Source organism: Monodelphis domestica, chromosome 7 (assembly GCF_027887165.1).
Source record: "Monodelphis domestica isolate mMonDom1 chromosome 7, mMonDom1.pri, whole genome shotgun sequence".
Taxonomy (NCBI): Eukaryota; Metazoa; Chordata; class Mammalia; order Didelphimorphia; family Didelphidae; genus Monodelphis; species Monodelphis domestica.
Window position 1 is genome coordinate 138,899,676 of NC_077233.1, and position 16,329 is coordinate 138,916,004.

At 38.2% G+C, this 16,329-nt stretch overlaps 1 protein-coding gene across 1 annotated transcript in view; it reads right to left on the reverse strand.

The window, feature by feature from the left end:
* Positions 1 to 8,796, reverse strand: part of TELO2 (telomere maintenance 2) — a 62,539-nt gene extending 53,743 nt beyond the window's left edge. Inside the window, exon 1 of the mRNA XM_056805655.1 lies at positions 8,658 to 8,796. The gene's annotated coding sequence lies outside the window, so the exon portion shown is untranslated. The remainder of the gene's footprint in view (positions 1 to 8,657) is intronic.
* Between the last annotated feature and the right edge of the window lie 7,533 nt (positions 8,797 to 16,329).

The following is a 16,329-nucleotide window of genomic DNA, read 5'->3' on the forward strand; positions in this document are numbered from 1 at the left end:
TATGTACATAATTTATACATATATACACATATAGTACACACATAAAAATATATATGTAAGCTATACATATGCACATATATACACTTATACACATCTCATATTTAGACACATGTTACATATATTACATATATGCATATACACTATAATACAATTAAATTACAATCCTATTATACACACCATTTACATATCTTTACAATTTTGTTTATGTGATGTCATATGTTATTTGTATTGTTTAATGTATGATGTAGTACAAATCAGTATCTAATTTTCTTATCTACTTAATTCTACTTAACTAGCCCATATCTTCAAAATTCTTCTGTCTAACTAGATTTCTATACTTAAACTAAATCTAAGTATCTAACTACATTTTATTAGTAACTAACTTATCTATAGCTAATTATAACAATGTTAGTACCCTAACTATACATTGTTTCACTCATTTAAGTAGTGATTCAATGTAAACCTAACCATGTTTATGTTTTGTTATGTTGTTACCTTTACTATGTTGTTACCTTTACTATGGGGTGTATGGGGTGCAGGGAGGAGTAATATCTTTGGTATGGAGGGCTTGTTGTGCCTTCCTAGGGCAGCTCTCCAGCCACTGACCCTCACCTGACACCCAGCTCTCACTTGTGGCTCCTAGTAGCTGCTAGCATGCGGCAGCGGCCACACCCCGGGCAAAGGCTTCAACAAGCTTGCTAAACCTTGTGAGGGTAGCCATCGGGTCGTTGTGGACCCCTGGTGAACCAGGGCTTTGCTCACCCAGCATGTGAAGACTGCTTTAGTGGAACAGGCGGAAGAAACCAACAAGAAGGTTCAACGGCTGAGATGGTGATGCAGCAAAGCACTGTGGAGTGCTTAGGGCATGTTGGAGCACAAAAGACAACACGGCCATCCAATGCAGCTGAGGAAGTCTCCAGGTGTAAGGACTTTTTGTGCCACTGGACCCAGGCTTCCAACGCTGAGAGAGTGGGACTGTCTCTGTGCATCGACTTTTCCACTTAAATCTTCATGCACAAGTGTCTGTGCACAAAAACGCACAAAGACAACCGTCATCCTCAGTTACCGAGAGACTACTACCAACCACCTTTACTATGTTAGGTTGTTTTGCTAGTGTGATGTCAGTGTTACTGTTATGTTAGTGTTGTGTTACTGTTGCATGCAATATGTATTTACTACTACTTTGGATCTTCCCTTCTCTGATCATCTCCTCTTGCTTGAAGAATTCTTCTGCAATTCCATAGTAACAAATATATTTGTGTTTGTGTGTGAATAAGTATTATGTTATTTTGTGCTATAATACATTACCCCAAAGTATCAATTCATTAGTTCATTAATTTTGTGATCCTCTTCATTACAAATTTCTCAAAGTCTTTAAATTTATAAATTTTCAGTCTTTTTACAATGTCCATTAATTCCTAAATTCTTCTCTTTATCTGCATTGTCCTATTCTATCCTCTTCTGCAGGAATGTTCCTCTCCTTACTGATCTTTTTGACTGCAGACTCAATTTGACTAATGATTTTAACTTTCCATAATCTCTTCTTCATGTTCTTCTTCAATGATCTGTACATTTTCATTATTTATACCATGTGCTTATTTGATATGAGAACAAAGATACCATGAATCTCTATCCAAAACTTTTATTGAAGATGGAGAAACTATCACAACAGTGTAAAGACCTAACCAACTCTCTTGTGTTGCTGATGTTTTAGCAAAATTTCTTACATATGCCATATCTCCTGGTGTGTAATTATGGAGAGAATAATCCAAAGGACAAGTTTGAATTAATACTCCCATATCATGTAATTCTTTGAGTCTTTGTTGTAAAGCACTTAAGTAAGAAGCAAGTTGATAATCTCTTCCTAAGAGAGATATATAGACCGTCTTACAAGTTTTTGCCTGAAGTGGAGCATGTCCAAAGAGCATTTCATAGGATTATATATGTAAATCTACCCTTGGTCTTTTACTTAGGTAAAACAAAGGTATGGGAAGAATCTCTGGCCATTTGAGATGAGTTTCAGCACAGATCTTCCCCACCATAGTCTTGAGTTCCCTATTTATACACTCCACCTGACCTGACCTTTGTTCGTGATAAGGAACATGATATTTTGGTGTTATTCCTAGATTCTCATAGATTCTTTTCAGAATGTCTTGGGTGAAATGAGATCCCTTATCAGAGTCTATGGTTAATGGTACTCCAAATCTAGGTATAATTTCCTTAATCAATACTTTCATCACAAAGCTAGCTGTATCTGTATTTGATGGGAAAGCTTCAGGCCATTTGGTCAATCTATCAACAAAAACCAGACAAAACTTGTATCTTCCAGCTTTTGGCATACTGATGTAATCAATTTGTAGACTCTCAAATGGACAATATGCTAAAGGTCTACCACCTAAACCTTTCTGTCTGAATGACCCTTGATTGAATTTTTGGCAAACACAGCAGCTTGAGCAGATCTTATTCCAATCACTACTGTAAACCTCAAATTTCCTTAGACTTATAATTGTTGAAAATTTCACCATTGGGATATTTCATACTTGGAAAATTTCTTACTGATAGTCTATTGGAATGGGAACTCCATTGGCATGGGAGGTTCCTTCTCTTCCCTTCTTAAGATTACTTTAGGACAGAAACCCTTTGCTGAACAATGGAAAGGACTTTGACCTATGCTTAAGCATAGAACAGGAATTTCTTTGAGTCTTGATTGATTTAGAATTGATACAATGGAGATACTTGGAATAAATCTCCACCCTATTCAGTCCTAATAGGATTGAGTAAGGGCTGCAGCCTAGATCAAAATTTAATTATTCCAATCTCTACCATACTCAAGTTAACAGGATTTAGAAAGGGCTGTAACAAAAGAGTAAAGATTTAATCATTTGAAAAATATGACCTTCAACAGACATGTGCAAAAGCCAGAAACCTCTGGGCGGTCCTGGGTTAAGCGAGAGCCTCCATTGACAGGGAAATTGATGAAGAGTGATTGGTAGATGTGAGGACTGAGGGGAGGCAACTTGGATGGTGTCCTTAAAGATAGGAGGGTCTGAAGACTGGAGGGGTGGAGTTTTTTGGTCGGTGGTTCCTGGGCTCTGAGGAAGCTTGCTCTGAAGGAAGCTGAAGGTGGGGGCCTCTGAGACTGTTTCTCCATTTTGGACACGTGAGTAATAGGGACTGATCTCCTTTCTTTGCCCCAGCTATCTAAGGGCTTGGGCCTTTTGGCCCAGCCTAAACAGAAGGGGTATTTAAGCCCTATTCCCTTCTCTCCCCTTTCTCTCTCTATATATATATCTCTAATTCCTTTCTTGCTCCTATTGTAATTAAACTCCAAAAAAGGCTGACGGCTGACTTGAGTTTTTCATTTAGGAATTACATAGCTGATTCCTTGGCGACCTTAAATTAATATATATCAGTCTTTTAAAGTGATTCCCTTGTAACACTACCAATTGTCTCTTTATGGTGCCAACAGCTTGAGTACCAAAACGACCTTTTGTGTGTTTGACTTGACACAAATATTTACACTGGTCTTTAGGCAAGAGTGGTTTTCCAGTATCTGCAAACCATATGCCATGTTCTTTCCTTGCTCCAAACTTCTTCCATTTTTGTATTTCTGAGTCTAAATAAGCTTTTACTAGATCATCAGATTCTATAGTTGATAAGTTCATCATATACACTGGAGCATTTTTAGCAGAAAATGTTGCAGTTATATCAGCTCTATGATTTCCTTTAGAGACTGAATCCCTGCCATAAGTATGATTTCTACAATGGATTACTGCTAGCTGTTTAGACTTCTGGATAGCATCCAACAACTCAGTTATTATTTCTGCATGAGCAATTGGTTTTCCTGATGCAGTAATAAAACCTCATTGTTTCCAGATCTTTCCTATAGCATGACAAACAGAAAAAGCATATCAAGAGTCTGTATAAACATTTGCACTTTTACCCATCAGCCAGAAGACATGCTTGCTTTAAAGCGACCAATTCTGTGCCTAAAGCACTAAGGTTACTAGGTAATGATCCATACCACAATGTCTCAAATTCTATGACCACTGCAGCACCAGTACATCAAATTCATTTATACAAATATGAAGAACCATCTGTAAGTAAAACCAAATCTGGATTTTCTATTGGAGTGTCTTTTATATCTATCCTAGGCATATCCACTAGATCTACTACTTCTACACATTCATGTAATGCTTCACTGTTCTTTGGCAAATCAGGAAGAGGTGTAGCTGAATTGAATACACTACACCTCTTCAACTCGATGTTTTCACTACCTAGAAGTATAATTTCATACTTAGATATTCATTAGTCTGAATATGCTTGAGTACAAAATGTCCTCATTAGTGCTTCTATTTGATGTGAACAATATACAGTCGATGGACATCCCAAAACTAAATCTGATGACTTCTGGACTAACATAGCTGCAGCTGCTATATCCATTAGACAAGGAACTATACCAGCAGCAATTGGATCTAGTTGACAACTATAGCATCCAATTGGACGATAACTTTGTCCTAAAGTCTGTATCAGTACACCAAAAGCTATACTTTTTGTCTCATTCCCAAATAGTTGAAAAGGTTTAGTATAGTCTGGGATTCCAAGGGCTGGTACAGATAAAATCACTTCCTTAAGCTTACTTAAGGCTTGCAGATGTTCAGGTTTGAGTTTCAGAGGTTCTGGTTCTATATTCCTGGTTAGATCTGTTAAACATTTAGTAATTTCACTATACCCAGGTATCCATTGTCTATAGAAACCAGTTGTTCCAAGAACAGCTCTGAGTTGCTTCTTGGTTTTAGGTGCATTCAATTTCTGGATATAAAGCTATCCTTTTCTGAGTGATACTTCTAGAACCCTCTGACAACACAAAGCCAAGATATTCAACACAAGGCAATACTCACTGTAGTTTTGTCTTCGAGATTTTATGCCCACATTTGTATAATTCAATCAAAAGAATCTTGCTGTCCCTTAAACACACTTTAGCAAATTGTGATGCTAGGAGGACATCATCAACAAAATGTCCTATTTTACTCTCTTTGAATGTTATTGTTTTAAAGTCTCTGTTCAAAATTTGTGAGAATTGACTTGGGGACTCAGTGAAACCTTGTGGAAGATGAGTCCAGGTCCACTATGTTTTCTCCCATGTAAAAGCAAAGATCTTTTGAGAATCCTCATGGACTGGTATAGAGAAAAATGCTGAGCATAAATTTACCATGGTGAAATTTCTTGCTTCGCTTGGGATGGAAGAGATTATAGCAGCTGGGCTTGGTATTATAGGATGAGTCTTTATTATGTTATCATTGACAGCTCTCAGATCCTGGATGAAGCTATAGACGATTTCTCCATTTTGATCTATCTTTGTTTTTTTTTTAATCGGAAGAATTGGTGTATTATATTCTGAGAAGCACAGTATTATGATCCCTTGTTGAACTGGGGACTCAATGATAGGTCTGATACCATCTATTGCTTCGTTACTCAAGAGATATTGAGGTACACAAGGAACTGGTCCTTCCTTGGTTCTCACCCTTACTGAAGTAGCTGATTTCAATAGACCTACATCTGTGGAAGACTTTGACCTCAAATCTTCAGGGATATCCTCAGGAATAGGATAGATGGAATCCAACTCATTCTCTATACTGACTGAATCTAAGAACAGCAATGGAAAAACTTTCAGAGATTCTCCTAGGTGTTGCAATGATATATTTCCCCAGTGTCAGTACATTGAATTGTTGCTTGTAATTTACACAGTAAATCCCTACCAAGAAGATTCATGGGTCAGTCTGGCATACAAAGAAATGTGTGCTCCATATATAGAGGACCTACAGTTATCATTTTAGGTTGTAATTTTGCTACTCTCTCTTGTTTTCCAGTAAATGCAATCACTTCCATAGTATCAACAGCTTCACAATCTTTAGGAAGACTTTGCAAAACTGATTTACTGGCTCCAGTATCTATCAAAAGATCATATATCTGATCCCCTATAGTTACAGAAACATAGAGTTCAGTACTGTTTGGATACTGGAAGGTTTCAAGAACTGGTGCAAGCACAGTAACATTAATACAAAGCTCAGTCATTTCCTGTCCATCCAAACTTACATCTGCTTGAATTACATGACTTTCCCTGGATTTCGCATCATCAGTTTTTATATTACTCTCATTAGTCCTTATGTTCTCTACCTTGGTATCATTGTACTCATTTACAATTTCATTATTATTATTCAGCTTATATTCCTCAGTAATTTCAATTATTTTATCTTCATTAGGATTTCCTATTAAATTTATATTACAGTGTTCTTTCTCTGTACAATTATTTACATTAATTACATTGTCTTTTGAATTAATGAATTTATTTGCATCACTATCTACCTTATTTTCATTACACTTATTTTCATTTATCCTCAACTCATTTCTGTTTATACCACACTCATTATTTCCTGATTCATTTTCATATGGACTTAGGGTAAACCTTCATAAGCTACAAGCTCCCTTACTCTGGTCACCTGTTACTACCTGGCTGTATTTTGGTCTAGCTTCTGAATTCACCCAAGATTGCATAATTGCAAGATCTGGTGCTTGTTGGCCTTGGCAGCAGGCACTTTGGCATTGAAAACCTCTATTTTGGTTGTTATTATTATTATACTCTCTATTATTGTTCCAGTTTTACTATTGTATTGTCTACTGTAGTCTCCATTTCTATTTAATTGCCTTCTGAATTGGTTTCTAAACCTGAAATCCCTGTATGGATGTCCTGGATGTCTAATCCTATCACAAAGGAAGCATCTTCTAGGACCTGATCTTTCACTAGGTCTATAATTATTGTTGTTATTTCTAGGCTGCACAGATCTCAAAGCAGCTACTGCTTTTACCTCCTTAATCTCACTTTCCTTTGCTTTTAATTCAACTTCTCTCAATTTTCTTTCCAAATCATCAACTACATTATCTCTTTCATCATATTTGTCCTCATTATCAATAGGCAAAATCATTGCTTTTTTTCTCAATTCCTCTAATTCCATCTCCTCCCAATCAGGACAATTATTTCTGAAAAACAATTTCATCTTAGGAATTGTCTTTTTTACAAAAATTCTCTTAATATGATTCCTTCCTCTAGAACATCTAGGCCTAAAAAGATTTCAGCTGCATCCATGATTCATTCTGAAAAGTTTGTAGGTGTTTCATTAATTTTTTATTTGATGTTTTCAAATTTAGACCAGGCATTTGGTCTTTTTGTATGCCTTTCCCTGACATCCATGATTGACTTTCTGGCCTCTTTTATATGTTCATAATCATCAGTATTATTCATATAAAAATTTTGAAAATTTTCTGGCCATGGAGTCAATGAGGCATCATTTCTTGTCTTCTTAATAAACTTTTTTCTCTCGCAGCTTGTCAATAATTCTTTCATTAATAAATTAAAATCACTATAATCGGGGTTAAAATATCTATTGCTCTTTGAAATTCCCTTGCAACTTTATTTGGTTCTTCAGAAAATGTTGGAGTCCTACACTTAATTGAATTGAAATCCTCTGGTGTAAACAATTTATGCATCTTCACTTTGTAAATTTCATCATCAGTTACAACTGGTATATCCCTTAATGCAAACAATGAAGCCTGATTTGTATTGCATTGTGCCTCTTCCTGTTGTAATCTAGATAAATTCTTATTTTTACCATCATTATCCTTTACATCATTCCCAAAATAATTTCTTAAAAGAATTCTTTAATTCATGCATATCTCCATAGCCTCTATCTTTTCCTTCATAATCATCATCAGTTTCATTTCAGAATCCTTATTAAACCACAATATAACAGCCTTTACTCTACATCCAACACCAAAAAATACAAATTTACACTTATGTAACACAAATAAACATAAACAAATCAAAGGTACATGAACTATAATAGATTGTACAGTAATTTTCATAAATGGCGCCCTCATATTCCAGCAACATAAAACAACATTGGGGGAAAATAATAAAAATTGCATACAGTATACACAACATACTTTCCCATATAAATATCAAAATAGCATTAGCCATCTCAGCAGACATCATGTTAATATTATATACAAAGTTTCTATATAACCCAGAATATGTAATATTATCCACTTTGATTATATTTAGTAAAACTCAAGAAAAGAACAACAAAAAAATTCAACAAAAAAAATCAAAATGGCCACCTAGTACATGTGCCTTTGGGCCTTTTAAAGTTTAAATACCTGTCAGACCTCAGCCAGAGTCAGAGAATTCCATGACCACCCCCTGGAAGATATTAACTGTTGGGAGTGAAAATGGAATCTTCCAGACAGCCTAACTACCCCTTTGCTCGCTAATCTACCTGGCTCACCAAACTGTTAAAGTAATGGATTTGAGGACAGTTTTAGGGAAGGGGTAACAGATGATAACAACAATATATATAAATAGAATATATGTAATTTAAAAGAGTAAAGGGAATTAGGAGGGGATTAGGAAAGTCCTATTACTAATAATAACCCACCCAAGTAATAAGTAAAATAAACTTAAATAAACTAAACTACAAATTACTAAGGGATTATCAATGTCCACAGGGCCAGATTCTCACAAAACTCCAGATGGTAGGGTCAGCCAACAGGATCCAGTTGTAGTGTCCTCACAAGATCCAAAAAGGGAGAAAGTTTCTCACCATTCACAATGTCCACCACTGTGAAGGGAAACACTCATTCAACCTTTTGATAATTCAAAAATCCTTGGCAGCTCCTCAACTGGTTCTTCAGAGAGACCACTAGGCACACCTTTCAAGTCTGACTAGCTTCAGGGAGAGAGATTTCCAACTGCCTTAGAATCCTGACTCAGCCAAGGCCTGTGGAATTTTTATCTTGCACCATCCCAGGCTGCCAGCCTGCATTGCTATGCCCTGCTAGAAATCCTTTCTTACACAACCAATCAAGGAGTATTTATTAAACACCTATTGTGTGCTAGACACTATCCTGGGGGCAGCTAGATGACTCAGTGAACTGAGAGCCAAGCCTAGAGGTCCAAATTTGGTTCAAATTTGGCCTCTGACACTTCCTAGCTGTGTGACCCTGGGCAAGTCACTTAACCCCTAGTGCCTAGCCCTTACCACTCTTCTACCTTGGAACCAAGAGACAGTATTGATTCTAAGACAGGAGGTAAGGGTTTATTTGACTTTTTTAGGGGAAAAAAAGAATGGAACTCTCACAACATTCATTGAGTTCACAGGAAGAAACCATGGGTCCCCTCCCCACTAGCTCTGTCCTAATCCAACTACCTCATCCTTAGGAAAGAGCTGAACCCTTCTCCCCTGGATCTTGGAAGATATTTCCCATGGAGCCATCCCAGGGCAGGACACTGGGAACAAGAATCCCTGGGGGTCGAACACAGGCATAACTCACCTTAAAAACAGGAACTGAGTTTCCCAGGAGAGGGGTCAAGAGCAACAGGCAAAACATCTGGAGGGACAGAAAGAAGAGAGGGATCAAATCAACAGCAGGGGGACCCTAGGTTCCAGGACCTGGGACAGAGCAGCCAAAGCACTCCCTCTGCTGTAAGGAGCTGAATCCTGGGCTCTTTTGACCTAATTGTCAAGGTCTAGAAGGGGAGCAAGATCCTTACCATGACCAGATTCTCCAGTTTAGTCCTTCCCCTCAGTAGTACCCTATTTAAACACCCAGGACCAGAAGGGAGGAATAGAGGTGAGTGCAAGGAATGCTGAACCCTCCTCCAAGTCAGAGGCATGAGAGAGGACAAGCAAGTGGATCTGGTATACCTGCTAAGAGGCCAAGTTACTGTCTACCCAGATCTCTGTTTCCTTCCTCTCCTATTCTATCCCCATCCCCTTCCTGCTCCCTTGACCCTCACCCCCATTTCCCTGGGAATTTCAAGACCCAATCTCTGGGACCCACGAGGAAAGGGTCAAAGGTATTTAGGGAATCTTCTAAGTCCTGCTCAGATCTCATCAAGTGTCTTGTTTTGCATTCTTCTATTTTGTGTGATATATTTATCCATGAGATGTATAGCATAGTGGTTAGAGAACTGGCCTTAAATCAGAAAGACCAATGTTCAAAACCAACCTTTGGCCAATATCACTGTGTGACCCCAGGCAGCTTCTCAGTGCAACGCTCCAGGAAACTTCCTAAGTCCACACACTGTAGAGCAGGTGCCAATCTGTATCAGTGGAAGTTGGCACACTACAAATAGTTCTATATCCATGAAGTCACAGATTCAGTCTTCCTCCCTTCCAAAAGAAAAAAAAAAAAGATATATGTGTTTATGTTAGCCCCTTACTTCTACTTTGAGCTCCTAAAGGGCAAGGCCCGTGTCTTATCTAAGCATTTTGTGTTCTCTAGTGCCCAGCACAGTGCCCTACTCACAATAGGGACTTAATAAGGACTGAATGAGTGGCTGGTGAATAAGATAAGAAGATAAAAGGATTTCTGAACTTAGTAGACACCTAAGAGGTCATCTAATCCATCTTCCCCATTTTACAGCTGGGGAAATTGGGCCCAGAGACAGAAGGTGATTTGCCCATGAACACACAAGATGGTAAGCCAACATTTGAACCCATGGGTTCTTACTCTATGTACTCTTTCTACTTACTGCACCACATCAAGTCCTTAACTAACCCTGACATATTATAGGGCAGAAAACAGAGATCTGCCCAAGGTCACCTAAGAATGAAATAGCTCATAAAATTTCCAGCAAATGTATCTCCCTCTCCTAGAACTATCTTGGTCCATCATGATTCTCATTAACTCCTTCATGGTCCCTAAAGGAAAATGACAATTTGTATTCTGGAATTTAGCACAATGTATTTGTTATGGTTGGTCAGTTCAACTCTGCATGGCCCCATCTGGGGTTTTCTTGGCAAAGAAAAGTGGTTTGCCATTACCTTCTCCAGCTCATTTTTTGGATGGATAAACTGAGGCAGAGATAAATGACTTAGCCAAAGTCACACAGCTAGTAAATATCTAATTCCAGATTCAAACTCAGGTCTATCGAAATCTAATGCAGGTACTCTATCTACTGAGCCACCTAGTACAATGTATAATAAGTCCTTAATGTTGTTTCAGTCATTCTTTTTTTAAAAAACCATTACCGTCTATCTTAGAATCAATACTGAATATTGGTTCCAAAGCAGAAGGGTGGTAAGAGCTAGACAATTGGGGTTAAATGGCTTGCCCGGGGTCACACAGCTATAAAGTATCTGAGGTCAGATTTGAACCCAGGTCCTCCTGATTCCAGGCCAAGCTCTTGATCCTCTGAGCCACCCAGCTGCCTCATCATTCATTCTGTTATACATGCGTGAATTCCTTATTGGTTGTATAAGTATATGGAACTTTTACTTATCACTTAGTTTGTTCTGTTATTTGGTGAAATATCTCTCACTCCAGATTATTATTATCTGCACTTCAGCAATATTAGGGATATGATCAACTGCGATAGATGAGGCTACTCTCAGCAATGCAATGATCCAGGACAACTCTGAGAGACTCATGACAAAGAATGCCATCTACCTCCAGAGAAAGAACTATCGGAGTGGGAATGTGATGAAAGAATACAATTTTCCATTTTTGGGGGGTTTGGTTTTATGAGATTAGTCACTTAAAAATGAACAATATGGAACCATGTCTTGCATGATAATACATGTATAACCCAAATCTAATTGTCTGCTACCTTTGGGAGGGGGTAGGGAATGGAGGAAGGGAGACAATTTGGGTCATATAACTTTTGAAAACTCATGTAGAAATTTGTTATTACATGTAATTGGTAAATTAATAAATTTGTTAATTAATTTTTAAAAACACATACATTTGGAGAGGCTCCTGACCCAAAGTTCTGAGTGAATGAAAAGTTCAGAGGAACAGAGACTCATCTTCCTGAATTCAAATCTGGCTGCTGACATTAGCTGTATGACACTGGGCAAGCCACTTCACCCTATTTACCTCAGTTTCCTCATTTGTAAATTGGGCTGGAGAATAAAATGGCAAATCATCCCAACATCTTTGCCAAGAAGAAGACAAAATCCAAACATATGCTGGAACCAGCTCAAACCAGTTAGCTATGCAGCAAGAGAACCAATTGTTAAATTTTCACTTCAAAAATTTATATCTTGGAAACTGGCAAATTCCATAAATAGGGCTTGATCTAATGTTTTCCTGATTATCTAGTCTTAAGAAAGTGAAAGAGAAAATGTTAATAATTCAGATTAAAATTAAAAGTGTGTTACATGGACTTTATTTTTTTTAATTATATTTTATTTGATCATTTCCAAGCATTATTCATTAAAGACATAGATCATTTTCTTTTCCTCCCCCCCACCCCCCCACCCCCCATAGCCGACGCGTAAATCCACTGGGCATTACATATTTTCATGATTTGAACCTGGACTTTATTTTTTGGAGAGCTGATTCTGAATATTTACCAGTATATCACCTGATGCTGACAAAGTACCTGAAATCTATAGGAGCTACATGGAAGAAGGCACTGGCTACCACTATACAGGTATTATTATCCTTAATTTACAGATAAGAAAACAGTTTGCCTCAAAGTTCACAAAAGTTAAATCCTTTCATCCCAGTCTTTGAAGGGACATTACTGGGGCAGCTAGGACAGTAGATAGAGCACCAAATCTGGAGTCAGGAAGACCTGGGTTCAAATCTGATCTCAGACACTTCTTAGCTGTGTGACCCTGGGCAAGTCACTTAACCCCCATTGCCTAGCCCTTACCATTCTTCTGCTTTGGAACCAATACAAGTATTGATTCCAAGATGGAAGGTAAAAGGAGGGAAGGAAGGAAGGAAGGAAGGAAGGAAGGAAGGAAGGAAGGAAGGAAGGAAGGAAGGAAGGAAGGAAGGAAGGAAGGAAGGAAGGAAGGAAGGAAGGAAGGAAGGAAGGAAGAAAGGAAGAAAGAAAGAAAGAAAGAAAGAAAGAAAGAAAGAAAGAAAGAAAGAAAGAAAGAAAGAAAGAAAGAAAGAAAGAAAGAAAGAAAGAAAGAAAGAAAGAAAGAAAGAAAGAAAGAAAGAAAGAAAGAAAGAAAGAAAGAAAGAAAGAAAGAAAGAGACAGACAGACAGACAGGAAGGAAGGAGAAAGGAAGGAAGGAAGGAAGGAAGGAAGGAAGGAAGGAAGGAAGGAAGGAAGGAAGGAAGGAAGGAAGGAAGGAAGGAAGGAAGGAATAAACAAAGAAAATGGCCACTCTTCCTGTTGTTTCAGCCCAAATCTACCAATCCTGCAAAGCTCTTCTGGGATAAAGGCCTTCTATTCTCTGTCTCTGTCTGGCTTCTCTGTGTGTACAAAGTTCCATTTCCACATACAGTAGGGGGATACTTAACATTTTGGGGGTCAGGGATTCCTTTGGTAGGCTACTAAAGTCTAGGGACTCCTATGGCAAAACAAATAAAATACAAGGGATTATACTGCAATATAGTCTACAAGCACATGCTATATACAATGGTAGCCAGTGTGAGAATATTACTATAACTCTACAGAGAATGTATAATATCTTGAGTAAAGGTAAGCAGCAAAGAAGCTCCAACTATTTCATGGGAAAGCTTATGCATGGCCAGGAGCCATCTCTGGCATTGTACCTTCTTTTTTCTGTTTCTATAAAGTAGCTGATCTGGCCACAAGTTGGTACAAGAATCCACCACATTACTTTTTCCTGCTGCTACCAAGGACTGGCTTCCTGTGAATAAACTCCCCCAATTGGGGAAGGTAGGTGGCACAGGGGATAGAGTGCCAGACCTGGAGTCAAGGAGGTCCTGGGTTCAAATTTGACCTCAGAAACTTCCTAGCTGTGTGACCCTGGGCAAATCACTTAACCCCTGTTGCCTAGCCCTTGTGACTCTTCTGTCTTAGAATTGATACTAAGACTGAAGGTAAGGATTTTTAAAATTCCTTAATTAACCCTCATAACCTACATTTTTTAGTAACCAAACTGGCATGAGCTTCTCTTTATTTGGAACGTCAGTATTCTGTGGAGGGTATGCCACCTTACAACTGGCATAATCCGTACAGTACATTTGGCAGACTTGATGAGATTGCTTGGTCTCCCTACAAATCTTGTGTCCTTATGAGCTACAGTTCTAATAATTTAAAATAATTTAAGAGTAATGATAAATACAAACATTATTTCCTTATATCTGCAACAACTGTTATATGATATGAAATTATCCATGATTTCTATTTGTGACAAAGTAATAGGCTTTGCTAGTACTGCTGTGGATTATTGCCCATGTTCATAATTTGTTTTAAACACTTAACTTCTATCTTAGAATCAGTATATCAATTCCAAGACTGAAGAAAGGACTAGGCAATGGGGGTTAAGTGACTTGCCCAAGGTCACACAGCTAGGCAGTGTCTGAGGTCAGATCTGAACCCAGGACTTCCCATCTCTAGGCCTGTCTCTCTTTCTACTTAGTCATCAAACTGCCCCACCTACATTCCCCATGGAAGGAAATGGCAAATTTAATTTAGAAGTTAGTGAGAGTAAAGTCACAATTTTTCCCATGCAAATTCATAACCCCCTTCAAATCAGTCCATTGTGGGGGGGTAATTGTTGGTTGAGCCCATGTTGAGAGAGAAGAAGGAAGGGAGAGGTGAGCAATGCCAAGGAGATACCTCAGTACCAACCTAGTTGCCCCTAACCCCCACCTTCCACAGCTTTCAATCCTTAAAAGTCATTCCTCATTTGTGATGATACACCGTGCCCAAGACACTCCATCTCCCTCCTGACTGTGTATTTCCACTGTCTGCCCCGCTCCCACCCCTAACTGTAAAGCCCTCCCTCCTTGTTTTTGCCTCCTGGCTTTCCTGGCTCCCTTCAAGACTTTGCTAAAGTCTCATACATGAGAGCCCTTCCCAATCTCCTGTGTTGGTAGTACTTTCCCTCTGAGACAACCTCCTGTTTAATCCAGAAATGTCTTTCTAGTACATAGTTGTGGTACTTGTCTTCCCCCCTCAGACTGTGAGTTCCTTGAGGACATCCTTAGTCCTTAGTACAGTGTTTGGCAAATAGCAACATTTGTTCTGAGGGGTGGGAAGGGAAGCCAGGAGTTGAGAAGCCCCATTGCATTCTGCCAGAGGGAAAGAAGATGAGAGGAAAGAACAAGAGGGGCCGAGAGAGGTGTAAAAATTTCATTTAGTTTCTAGTAATAAAAGTATTATATTTTATGAGATTTATTAAAAATTATTAGAAATCAAGGATACAAAATAATAAACTATGTGTCTAGGCTGATTAGCCCATTCACAGCCTACTTACTACATGTTGCAATCGAGGAGTAGAGGAAGAAAGAGCTTTGGGAGGCAGAGAGCCTGTTAAATACTAAATTGTGATCTTGCCCAGATGGAGACTCAGGTGAGATTATAGGGAATTCTGGGAGGTACCAAAGACTTCTGGGGAATGAAGTCTGGGGTTCAAATCTCCAATTTTACATACTCCCCCTGTGATCATATTGGGAAACCAGTTTCCCCAAAAGGATCATAGAAACATAATCAACTTAAAGATTGCAATAATTTGTGGGTAAAAGGAAAAGAGAGCAAAAACCAATGATTGCTAGGAGCATTGAAAAAAGCCAGTTAGGGGGCAGTCCCCTTTGGCATGAAAGTATACATACAAATTAAATGTTCAATCAACCACACCCAAAGTTCATTCTTGATTTTTCTTGTGCAGCTTGTGGTCTGTGGAGGCATCTTCATGGTGTCTTCTCCAAACAGTTCAGTTTCTGAATTCGGAGAGGTAGCATGTTTCTTAACCTAAATTACTCTCAAAATGAATTTAAACTTTGCAATTTAGAATAATAATAATTTTACATTACCCCCCTAAAGAGGGTGATTGAAAAACACAGGGATCACTTAGGGATGCATGGCTGAGGTATGAGGTATATGAATCAATTGGCATAAGAAATAAAAAACATTTAAAAAATTCAAATAAAAAAAGATAATTTCTGGGTGAAAGATAGACTATCAAAGTATGTAAAATTTGTAAAAGTATGTAAAAAAAAAGTATGTAAAAATATGTAAAAATTCCAAGTAAAGGAAAATAAATCTATAACAGGTTCTTGAATCAGGGCCCAATTGAAATGATATAAGCAATTAAGCATTTACCCAGTCAGTAGCCAGGACCACAGAAAGTTGCCACATTATGAAAGACAGAATAGAGACTAGATTATAGGAGCCAGTTAGGAGCCAAATTTTAGATACTCGTCTGCAAGTATTTTCACAAAGAGTGTGGATACAAGGAAGGCCTATGACTAAGCATATGTCAAGCATTGCAACCTCGAGTCCACATTAATATTTCCTGTGTGCTCTTTTTGTCATTATTCAGGTTTAGCTTTGT